We start from the raw sequence: 12,827 nt of genomic DNA, 5'->3' as shown, positions 1-12,827 counted from the left end.
TGTGAGCGTTCCACGGCTCATGATGAGCTGAGCTCGTCATGAGCACCAGAGCACCGTGTCTCATGACGAGCTCAGCTCGTCATGATCATGGAAGGTGTTAAGGACAGGTAAATGGGGCAGAATCAGTGAGTGAGAGAACGGGAGGTAGGGAGAGTGATAGAAGCCAGAAGTGAGACAGAAAGAAAGTGAGAAGAGAAAATTATAAAAAAGATGGACTCTAAGTAAGGAGAGAAATTGAGGAAGAAAGGAGAGAACAGAAATAGAGAGAAAGTGTGAGAGAGGAAATGGGAGAGATAAAGGAGGACAGAAAAAGATGTAGAAAGAGAGAGAGTGGTAAAGAAAGAAATAAACATGAAAAGAGAAAGAAAGAAAAAAACAAGAAAGAGGGAGAGGAGAGGAGGAAAGAAAAAAACAAAGAGAGAGAAAGAGAGTTTAAACCAACAGTCTGGCAGGCAGTTGACAGTTGACTGAAAGCTTTATAGAGGATCAAATAAAGTTGACCTAATTATTTGAGATGATACTTAATATGCTTTGTACAGGACTTAATGACCAATTTCTTGACTGTCTACATTCGTTTAAACTATTACCTGTAGTGCATATATTGTAGTTGTTCCCACTGCAATGCAATATTCAAGAGAGTAGTTTAGTCACTGAAATTTGTGGATGTGAATCTCATATTTCCCCAACAAAAAAGGAGATGACCAAGTTTTGGGATGGACTGATTCCCCAAAAATAAGGGGCAGCACTGATATGCATTAGGTGGGCCTCTGTCTAGAGTTGCACAGTGAGTGAAAAACGATGGGTTGGAATGCTACCCCAAACGATTGCCACTCTTTAGACTATTTGAAAGCGTTCATCCCATCACCTTTTGAGTGTTTGATTGCCAGTAGTATCACTGGAAACTTGAGACTTGCAGCGTTCCCAGACTACTACTGCCAATGTTTGTGAATTCCAAAACGGTATCCATTTCCACTAATTGAAGGAGTACTTTTATAAGGTCATATGTACTACTTTGTTTTGTAAATTGGTTATTAGATATATAATTTGGTTCTCGATCCAAAAAATAAACAAGTTAAAACCTCTTAGTGAATGTAAAATGACGAGAAAAACACAGACACAGCAGACTTGATTCAGGCTCCCCAGAGCCAACTACCCAACCAAAAATGCATTAGAGGGGTATTAAACCACAAACTCTCACCGCTGAAGCTATGCCCCTGCCCATCCTTCCTAGGCCTTGAAGCTTTCCCTGGGAACTCAGAACAACACAACAGCCTGAATTTCCTGCCCTTACATCACTTTTTATTATGTACATTTTTTTTTATTAAAGATTACACCATATTAACGACAGTTGAACAGAAAAAAAGAGAAAAGAGGATAAAAAAAGAGAGCTCAATCGTTCATAGCACTGGTGTCCAACATTAACATTGGCTCTACATCCAATCTACTTTATCAGTATCACATGCCCCACATCTGATAAACAGTAGGTATATTGTATTTGCGACTTAACTTTTAACCATGTTTCTGAGCCGAGTAATTGAAAATAAAATAACAGAGCATTTTTTATAAATAAAGAGAACGCTAAAGTTGGGAGAGAAGAAAGGGAGATACCTTTAGTGAGTGCGTTGGGGGCTTAAGAGTGAGCCTTCTATATGTACAATCTGGTTTATCCCCCAAAGTTCATCTGCGCATGAAGGTAGAAGCTTATCCTCAAAGAGGTGCAAGGCTCGGAGTTTTGGTGGCTGGAAGCAGGCCTATTCCAGCTTAGAAAAGTAATCTACTAGCGGCTGCCATGTGTTTGTGAACTTGTTCTTGCAAACGGTTATCCCTGTTGTGAGAAGTTCCATCGACATGGTATTCCACAGATGGGTGAACCACAAGGCAACAGGCTGCATGTCTGTTTTCTTCCAGGACACCGCTATTGTCTTTTTGGCTACTCCATGCATATGGGATAATATACGCCAGTCCGCATGGCTCATGGCAAGGAGGGCCATAGGTCTTAGTCCCAGGATAGTCATTGTTGGAATCTCAGGTATAAGGTAGCCGATTACCTTCTTAATATGACTGAGGATCTCCTTCCAATAGGTGGATGACAACAGACAGAACCACCAGATGTGGAGGAAGTCCCCAACCGTGCTTTTGCATAGCCAGCAATGTGGGTGGGGTTTTGGGGAACATTTTATGGAGCCTTTGAGAGTGTAGTACCACTGTTTCATAAGTTAATATGCAGTCTATGGTATGCTTTTAAATATTCTCAGCATGTCCCGCCTAAGTTGTTCCCATTGCTTGTGGTTAATGTCATCTGTACTGATTGATTGCCAGTGCGACTGGCATGTGTGGGGTTTAATCTGGTCTGAAAGTTGCAGTGCTTGATATGAACGGGAGATCAGGCCTCGAGAATTGTCATACGAGTGGACTGGTATCTCGAATGGGGTAAAGGGCCGGGTTGCCCCCTGTATGTTGGATGGTGCCTGCAACCAGTGTCTAAGGTGAAAATATTGCAATCGCGCTTCCTCCGGGAGGTGAAATTCCCTTATACATTGCTCGAAATCTTGAAGGAGTTTCCCTCAAAAAGATCTCGTATTGTCCGCCATTCACCTTCTGCCCATGCTGGGAAAGAGTGGGGCTGCACCGCAGGCAGGAAGTTGGGGTTACGCGCTAAAGGAGTATTAGGGGATGGAAAGGAGGTGAGGTCCCTGGGTATTGTAATTTTGGCCCAGATTTCCAGTACTGTTTTTGTGAGTGAAGCTATATAGGCGCTACACGGCCTGACACCTCGCGGGAGCCACACAAGGTCCCACAGGGGCATGCGTGCCACTGCTCTATCCATGAGGAACCAAGTTTTCTCGCTTTCCCGAACCACCCATTCAGAGATATAACTCAAGTGTGATGCCCTCTAGTACTCCACTGTATTGGAGCATGCTAACCCTCCCCTGTACCGAGGTAGCATGAGTAATTTGTTTGAGAAGCGTGATCTCCCCCCCATATGAAAGTGGTGAGGTCACGTTGTAGGTGTAAGATGGGGGCTTGTGGTATTGACGTGGGCAGTGTTTGGAATAGATATAATATTTTCGGTAGCACCAACATCTTAACTGCGTTAACTCGCCCCAACCATGATATATTGGTAAGGACTTCCACATTCTCAGGTCCCCCATGATTTGTTTTTTATATTCTTGCCAGTTTGCCTATGTCCCTTTAGATACCATGGGAGTTAAGTCAAGTCTGAGGTATCTAATTGAGTGTTTAGCCCATTGGAAAGGGGCAAGGGATTAGGTTGTCGGATCTCCACCGCGGGGATTGTAAGGTTTAGCTCCCAGGATTTGGTGTGGTTGATTTTAAAGCCAGATGCTGTCTCAAATGTTTGTAGTAATATGAGAAGGGCTGGCAATGAGGTATGCAGTTTTGATAACATAAGTAATAAGTCATCTGCGAATATAGCTGTTTTGTGTTCCACTCCTCCAAGGGTGATGCCGCTAATGTTGCTTGACTGTCTTACTGCTATAGCGAGAGGTTCTAATACTAGAGTAAAAAGCAAGGGGGGTAGCGGGCAGCCTTGCCTGGTGCCCCTATGTATATGTATTGGGTTTGTGAGCTTGCCATTTACCCTAACCTGGGCTTGATGGGAGGAGTATGATGCCATTATTCTGGAGGTCATCGTAGGCCCCAGGCCCTATTCTCTGTAAGACAGCCTTCAAGAATTCCTAGTCCACTCGATCAAAGGCTTTTTCCGCCTCTAATGACAGCAGACAGGCGGGAATTTCCCAATTGTGTGCCTTTTCTACCAAGTGTCCAAAAGTATCCATCGTACATTATCAGCTCCCGGGAGGTGTCGGATAAAGCCCACTTGATCTGGTTGTGATCTGTATGCTTCGCAAGATCTTCCGCTGGATCCCGACCGAGACCAGGAAGACTGTCACCCAGGCACTCTTCACCAGCCGACTGGACTACGGAAACGCCCTCTACGCCGGAACCACAGCCAAGCTACAGAAAAGACTCAAGCGCATCCAGAACGCCTCCGCCCGACTCATCCTGGATGTGCCCCGACGCAGCCACATCTCCAGCCACCTGAGGAACCTGCACTGGCTCCCCGTCGACAAGAGGATCACGTTCCGGCTCCTCACCCACGCACACAAGTCTCTCCACGACCTGGGCCCCAAGTACCTCAACGACCGCCTGACCTTCTACACGCCCACCCGCCAGCTACGGTCCACCAGCCTCGCCCTCGCAGCCGTACCACGCATCCGAAGAGCCACCGCCGGAGGAAGATCCTTCTCTTACCTGGCTGCCAAGACTTGGAACTCCCTCCCCATCCACCTTCGGCTGACCCAGGACCATCTCGCCTTCAGGAAACAACTCAAGACCTGGCTGTTCGAGCAGTAGCATACCCCTCCCTCCAAGCGCCTTGAGACCCTCCCGGGTGAGTAGTGCGCTATACAAATGGCATGATTGATTGATTGATTGGTTATTAGAGTCCTGGCATGTGTGGCTCTAGACGATTAGCTAAGATTTTTGTGTAGATCTTCAAGTCTGTATTAAGAAGTGCAATCGGGGGTGAGAGGAACATAGTGTGTGGTCTTTGCCTGGTTTGGGGATGCATGCCATTTCTGCCATAGCAATAGGGGTTGATGGACCAGTGGTGTCTGTGAATGAGTTAAAGAGGCGCAACAGTTGGTCTTGTATTTTTAATAGGAAGATGCAGTAGAAGTGGACCGGAAAGCTGTCCGGACCCGGTGTTTTGCCTAGCGACAGGTCTTTCATTGCCCGTTTAAGTTCATCTTGTGTGAGTGGTTCCTCATGGATCTGCACATGTTGTTTATCTAGTGGAGTCCATTCGTAGTTAGCCAGCACTGCCTGAATCTGAGTTGGGTGGGGGTTCTTCTCTGCATAGGTAGTAATAGTCATGAAAAGCTGCTAGTTTAGCTTTTTCAGTTGTGGTCCATGTGTCGTCCGTAGCTTTAATTTTAGCTACGTGTGTCTTTGCTGCCCTCGTCCTCAACCGGCACACTAGGATTGTCCCCACCTTGTCCCCATCATCATAGTACTTCTGCCGTAGTGCCATTAAGGCACGCTCCGCTTTGTTCATTCTATGTGCCCTTAGTTGACCCCAGGAACATGGCCCGGCATCTTTCATTAATGGCTGAGGGTGTCTCGTGGTCCTTTTTTCCATTGTTTTTATGTCGCTAGTCAACTTGCCCTCAACAAGGCGGGCATTTCGGTTGCGCGCTATCGCTAGTGGTGGCCTTAAAAGCGTCCCACACAACCGGGAATGGAGTTTCCGGGAGATCGTTAGATATGAAATATGCTGTGATTGCCTCCCTTACATCTACTGGATCGCGAACGTTATGCGGGAGATGGTGCCAGCGAGGTGTACGTCGTGGAGAGTGCATATGGTTTTGCAGCAGCAGCTCTACATGGGCATGATCTGAGACTGAAATGTCTGACATAGTTGGCGAGAGTATGTCTCGCATTAGAGAATGAGAGAGAAACAGATAGTCTATGCGGGAGTAGGAACGGTGTGCCTGCGAGTAGTATGAGTAATCAAGAGTGTCCGGGGAGTGGTAGAGAAAGGCTTCTATAAGTTCCAGGTCCCCAATTTCTCTTTTCAAGGGGCAGACATGGCTCCAGTTCCTTGGAAGGTGTTGGTACTCCGGTCGAGTTCTGCATCCATACTAAGTTTAGATCTCCTCCTAAAACAAGGTGGCTTTCATTCTGTGGCATCTGTTCTCTTAAAAGATCCCTGATGAATAGATCTTGCGCCTGTTTAGGTGCATACATTTAAAAAAGAATAAGTGTTTGTGCCCCTAATTGTACCACAAATGTAATATATCTACCCTCCCTGCTCTTTACCACTCGCGTGTTACCTTGGGTTATTCCTGTCTTACAAAGTATTGCTACTCCAACTGTCTTCATAGGTACAAACGCCCAGGTTTGGAGTGGACATTTGTGGTGAGCCATGCAGTGGGTGTCCTCTTTCGGGAGGTGTGTCTCCTGTAAGAAAATAATGTCAGGGTCATGATATAGCAGATAGCGCCAAATGTGACGGCGTTTGTTAGGGGCGTTGAGGCCTTTTATATTAAGGGATAGTAGCAGGGGATAGTGGTCATTGTGGATGTTTAATATGCCCACATGTGTTATGGCATTGGATTGAAAGGGGAATGCTCCTGACACTGTGTCCTGCCCCAATAGACAGACTGTTAGAGTTAATGGTTGAGGATGTCGCACCAACACCCAAGAGGAGATATTCCGGGGAAATCCCTTGCTCCAGTAATCGCAACTGGGGGACCTGCTCGCTCGAAATGGAACACCCATCCCTCCCTCCAACAGGGTGTAAGAAATAAAAAAGAGAAAAGACATATAAAAAATAGAAGTTTCAAAAACAATTAGGGGCCAACAAGGCAACAATTCCTATTCCAATCCAAGAATGGGCAAGGCGCCATGGCAGAGAGGTCACTCTCTTAGGAATAGCGTCGGGAGGCAAGTACTTCGCCAAACAGGGTCTTCCAGCTCTGCTGTCTGGTCTAGACTGGAGTGGAGGGGCGGTTCTTCTCTGCATAGAGCTTCTCATTGTCTTCCAAAATACTGTTGCAGGAGTATTTTACAGGCATTTGTTTCATCGTGCCAGTTATGTTATTCTGACGCAGTCTGCGAGGGAGGGGGCGACTTCTCGCCCTCCATGGATCGGAGGTGCTGGATAATGTCCTGTTTAGCTTGGGCAGCGAATTGTCCCCTATTTCTAGCCCCTCATCGCTGTCTAAGGACCCTGGCACACTCGGATCGCACAGGTTCTCTGTCCAATGGCGGTAAGGGTGAGGGGCTTGCCACTCTGAAGGACACGGGGAGATGTAGCAATTGCTTGGCTTCTTGGAGGGAGTGCAATACACGGCGTTTGGTCTCCCATGTAAAGATTAGGGCAAAGGGGTGGCCCCATTGGTATTGGATGCCCAGTTTACAAAGCTTGTCGGTAACTTGTTTAAAGTCCCTGCGCCGCTGGAGTGTAGTTGGGGCAATGTCTTGAAAGAGTTGGATGGCAGAACCTTTGTGTGTCAGTTCAGTTTTGTTCCGCCCGCCTATAGTATTGCCTCTTTCGCCGTGAAAAAATAGACTCTGATTAGAATATCAGGGACCAGTTCAGAACGCCCAGGGGATGTACCTACATGAATATGGGACCCCCTCTGTTTTACTTTATTGGTCAGGGAAAGAGGGGAAACAATGTTACATAAAAGCGCAAACTTCCCTCACGACCTTCTAATTTCTACAAATCACAACATTATTCCTTTTAATAAAAGTTATCAACACAAGGTGGATATTATATCATTTAGAGTTTTTTATTATTTTATTTTTTTGCTTATTTCTTAGTATTATTCTTATTCGATTTGAAACATTATTTTACAAAAAACACATATATTTCAGCATTTAGACAATTAATATGCAGATACCAAACAGAGAAAACAAAAACGAATACATATTTACCAAAATGTCATACACACACTTTCATACAATCCACATTCATTCTTGATTCTGTATCGGAGGAATCACAAGTTGTTGTATGGTTAGTACGCAAGGTCGACGCATTTCGGTGGGATAGGACCACCTTCCTCAGGACGTCTTAGCAGAATACCCAATCTTTCCCAAGAAAATTATATGCTCTGTATAGATATCCAGATTAATCTGTGGGGAATCACCACTTCTATTTGGACTTCGTATATTGTCAAAGTGAATACTGAAGGGTGTAGCTATAACAGTCTAGGTAATCTCGTTCCTAGGCAAATCACTCTGGAAAGTAGAGAGCTGTAGCCTTTTGTTGTATAGGTTACTCGAATAATTTTTTTTTTCTTTTACATAGATGTATAGCCGCTTATATTCTGTCCGTTTGAATTTTTCAGATCATTTCGACGTTTTCACCAAGTCTGTGGCAGTCCACTAATATTTTGAGTTTAAAGACTCAGCCATCGGGTGGCGTGGACGCCAAGAAAACCACGTTACAAAATGCCTAACCTACGGGATTTTGTAACTTGGCTTTCTCAGGGCTCCCTTAGCTCTGTTGGTGTCTTTTATATTGGCCAGATCCTTCTAGAACTCTTCACCGCTGTCTGGGGCTAGGTGGACGGAATACACATCGCCGCCAGCACCTAGGCGATGCAAAGATTCAAGCTTCGGGATTGAGGGTGATTTAAGGTTCCCTGGTCTCCCTGTGGGGCTCCATAGGGTAGGATGACCCAGAGGCTAGGAACAGCTAGGGTAGTCATATGGTCATTGCGACCTTGAGGCTAAGTATGAATCGGAGATTTCGGCCCACACCAAAGAACTATAGCTCAAAGGTGGTAAGGCTTGTGCCTTCGGTGGTGACCGCCCTCACAGGCCAAGCTTCAAATACTGCCAATGCTGCAAAGCATCCCCAGGTGGTACATTTCATACGTCTCGAGCTTTCCGCTTCCGGCACATGGCTTAAGTGCAGGTAACCTGCCTGACGGTTGCAAAGTTAATTAGTGTAAAGGTCCCGATTGCCGTTGAGCCTGTTACCCATCGAAGAGAGACACTTATTGCAATGTTCTACATGTTACGGTGACAGTCCCACTAGTTCTGAAGGAATGCATGTGCAATACGCCACACAGCGAAGCCTGCATTGTGGCTTCAGTTATCTTAAGCAGCTAACAAGCATGGGTAAGCCAATGGTACTGGCATGTTGTAGGGGTACTGTGGTCTTGTAGTATATATCCTGAGGTAAGGTCAGAAGCCACAATTAGCAGTCTGCCTTTGCCACTGGTTACCAGCCCCATGGTGGGGAAGTATACATTTTCACTTACGCAGGAAAGCTCAATGCAAAGAGAGGCATTGCGAAATACTGAGACTGCATTGTTCAATTGGCTACGAGGGCCTTCATGGGGAACTCCTGTGGGCTCCATATAGAATGAGGTACCATGTATACTGGGGGGCATTCCTCGTCAGCCAAGGGCAGGTATTCGGTCGCTTTCATGAGGACATATCACCCGCGCTTTAACCGGGGCGGCAGGCGGATGGTTGTAGTTGTCGGCTAACAAGTGTGCGGTGGCGAAGGAAGTTGGGTAAGCACTGCGTTAGTGCAAAATTGACAACAGGGTATATAGACCTTTTGGCATCCCAATATTCAGGAAAGGGCAGGTTTTGCACAGTTGTTCCCCCCTGGTTCCCACAGATGTGTCCGCCCCCCGGATTATCCATCTAGGGGCCAGAACATGTGATGGCAAAGGGCATTTCCTGCGGACGGTGTCCAAAATATGTCGATAGGCAATGCTGTGGTGGAGGTACCTTGAAGGGCCGGACTACTTCTGGGCCTGTCTCATAATTTTGGGTAAACCTGGGCTGGAGTATTACGCCACCGTCCTTAAGAAGCAACCAGCTTTCCTTCTATCCAAAGAAGGGTAGTTAGCGATACATCAGTGAGTGAGTAACATAAACCGGTTATCAGCGACACGACGCCCCGGGGGAACGCGGGCTTCACATAAACACTGAGCTGCAACCTGCGGGGTACGAAGTGGCAGAAACCAGCAAACATGTTGAATATATGTGTCGCCCTGGTCTTACAGCTGTGGGGAGCCGGTCCCATCGAGGAGTACTCCCTGGTGGAAATTGGGTGCTTCGTAAGGTTCTCATGGCCAACACGGTTGTGGTATTACGCCAAACTGACTGTTTAAAGCCATCCTGGGCCGCTGTTGCGCAGCCCAGAGGAGCGTTTCAGCGGGGTGGAGCCAGTCCCAGTTAGAGGTACGCCCGGGGGAATTGGATGTGCTGTTTAAGGTTCCCATGACCTAGGCGATGGGTGGCATCCCCCACATCTAAGGTTAGGCACCCTATTCTGACAGTGCACCCTGTATCAAATCCAACATATCCTCCGAACAGGTATGCCTATGGGGCTTCCCCAGAGGGAGCTGAGCAGGAAAAATTCCTATAAGGAACAAGGGAGGGTGGCAAGTGCTGGAGGGCAGCCTGTGTGAAGTCATCCTCAGGTTTGAGGTACGCCCAGGTGGGAATGGGGTGCTTTTTAGGTCCTCAGGACCATTGGGGTTTATCGTGGCACACCGAGCGGACTGTCCAAGGCCATCCTGTGCTGCTGTCCCAAGAAAGGGGGATTACAAGGTGTCAAGCACGAAAGTCTATGTAATAGAGCACGTGGCGCGTCCAGCGTGCTACAAGAATTTACACCAGCAGGGCAGGTTAAATTCCGCCCCTGGGGCTGCACAGTATGGACAGGTGAAGTCCCCCGACTCCCTATTCGTGTATATGCTAGGGAGGCTGTATGCAGGACTTAGTTAGTCCTTAAAAGTAGGCACCATATGACCGGCAGGGGGCACGGTATAATCCAGACATTCTCTGAGTCGGTAGGCCCAGGGGGACTCACCACAGAGGGAGCTGAATTGGCGATCCCTTGCTCTTTGTCACATACTTACAGTTATGGACAACCATGTGCGGCAGGATTTAGAGAGCAGGATTCACCACTGTGGGATCTGAGTTGGCGATCCCATGCTCCTTGGCACATACTTACAGTTAGGGACAACCAGGTGAGGCATGATTTAGAGAGCAGAATGACTGCATATGTCAAGGTATATCCCTTTCCACCCTAGCAGCCTTGTGGGCGGGCGGGTGTGGGAGCTGTCAGCTAACAAGTGGGCTGCTGCCCCTTTAGATTTGGGGCACAGGTGTGCATAACACACGGTGCAGCCCGTTGCGACCTGCAAATCTAGGGGACCATGTGAACTATGGTGCCTGATTACGCCCCACTCTAGTGGCATGGGGCGGAGTCAGGGAAAGCGATGGAACTTTCCCACGGGGGAGTTAGTTCTTGGCACAAGTTCACTTGTCAGAAAGGCCTTAGTCATGAGACTCTGATGGTCCAACGTCAAGGGTCACTGGGATATAGTGGCATCTCCTGCCAATGCGGCAGGGGGCCCCTATATGAGAAGTGGCAGGGATAACAGGTGCGCAGGATTCAAGAAGCAGTATGACTGTGCAAATGCGAAAGTATATTCCTTTTCACCCTAACAGCCTAGGTGGGCAGGCGGGTGTGGGAGCGGTCAGCTAACTAGTGGGCTGCTGCCCCTCGAGAGGTGGGGCACAGGTGTGCAAGACACACGATGCAGTCTGGTGCGACCAGCAGATTCAGGGGGCCATATGAACCATAGTGCCTAACCCGCCCCACCCGAGTGGCTTGGGGCCGAGTCAGGTAAAGCGATGGAACTTTCCCATGGGAGAATCGGTTCTTGGCACAAGTTCACTTCAGAAAGGCCTCCAGTGATTTAGATTGGGTCTCCTGCCCAATCTGGGCAGGGGGCCTGTGTATGAGAAGTTGCAGGGGAGAACGGAGCTGTTTGGTGGGGGGCCCTGTCGGCGACGGTGGCCGCCGCCAGAACTGTGGCGGAGGTACAGGGCAATCTGGAAGCAAATGGGTACAGAAGGGTACCTCTGCACGGCACATAGGGGTGCCAGAGCCCAGGAGACTCATGGGAGGTTCCAGGAAACCGTGTCGGCACCCCGTTGGTCCTTCGGGCGGTTGTGGGCCTGAACAACCGGGGGCTTGCCTTGCTACGCTCCGCCCTGAAAGGGGCGTGAGTAATAAGAGTCACGTGATCTCGGAGGATGATCACCAGAAGGGGCAGCACAGATGGGGTTCGCCCCAGTGCAGCTTGGCTCATCAGGAGGGCAGGTGGTGAGAATGCTGCCTGCCCTTGGATCGCCCGTAAGATAACCCACCATATTACATAACGTTGTATGTAATAAACCTGCAGCAGTTTTTCCCAACAACAAATTTGTGTCGTGTGTATTATTTGCATGCATGCCATGTGCCTGGGGGTGGGGAGCGCTGTCGCCATGAGGGTACTATGCAGCTGCCAGAGGCCACAGCAGGAGGCCACTCAAGAGGGCGGCCGTCTAGTGCCCTCGGGCATTCCACACCCCCCTTTCCTCCCATAGGAGCAGGGACTCTCAGGGAGTCCCCTCCTGGGCGCGGGCAGTGCTGTGTCATGTCCGGTGCGCTAGGCGGGGCGAGGGGTATATATCCCCTCCTCGCCACGCCGATGACCTCTTTGTCGTCGCACCGGACACGTGCGGTCGCTGCCTCGCGGGACACGCCGCCTCCCACCCTACACTTACCCGGCGTGGTCGGTGGTAGGAATCATGGTGAGAACCCACCATATTACATAACGTTGTATGTAATAAACCTGCAGCAGTTTTTCCCAACAACAAATGTGTGTTGTGTGTATTATTTGCATGCATGCCATGTGCCTGGGGGTGGGGAGCGCTGTCGCCATGAGGGTACTATTTCATAGTCCCTCTGGGCAGCTCTTCGACTCTTTTCGGGCTGGTGATGATCACCTGCACAATCCGAGCTCCCCAGGTCCAACTGGGGGGCCGCCAGTGCTGTTCCCCCTCTGAAGCCATATTGTGATTGTCTTCCTCTGCGCTAGGATTAGGCGGCCTCGCTCTCTTCTAATGCATGCTTATAGCTTTGTAGCTTAGTTTCTGCCAAGGGGGTAGGGATCAGGCGCAACTCAGTACTCCATCACACCTTTCATCAGCTTGCCTCTAGAACTCTTGCTGTGAAGATCTCTCGGCTGCGATGGGGCGCGCAGACTCTCCGGCTCTGCGGACCTCCCAAAATGGCAGTCCTAAGTCGTTCCCTCTGCGAGGTGCCATACCTTTTCACTGTCGGAGGACGATCTCCAGTCCTCGCTCCTCTGCCCTCGAAGTCCCCGCTGACGTTATATGTGCCAGTGCGCAGATCACTCGGGGTTTCTGCTGATCCACCAAGGAAGTTTGCCCACTCGTTCCGCAGCTCTAAGGGTGTAGGGCGGCTGAAG

The 12,827-nt window shown here is 48.8% G+C and overlaps 1 protein-coding gene across 1 annotated transcript in view; it reads left to right on the top strand.

The window, feature by feature from the left end:
• The window catches only part of LOC144827569 (uncharacterized), a 209,194-nt gene that overhangs the window by 143,560 nt on the left and 52,807 nt on the right, over nucleotides 1–12,827 (top strand). The window lies entirely within an intron of this gene.

This window comes from Lissotriton helveticus, chromosome 4_1 (assembly GCF_964261635.1).
Source record: "Lissotriton helveticus chromosome 4_1, aLisHel1.1, whole genome shotgun sequence".
Lineage (NCBI taxonomy): Eukaryota > Metazoa > Chordata > Amphibia > Caudata > Salamandridae > Lissotriton > Lissotriton helveticus.
The sequence above is the reverse complement of the archived record's forward strand: the minus strand, read 5'-3'. Positions and strand labels throughout refer to the sequence as shown.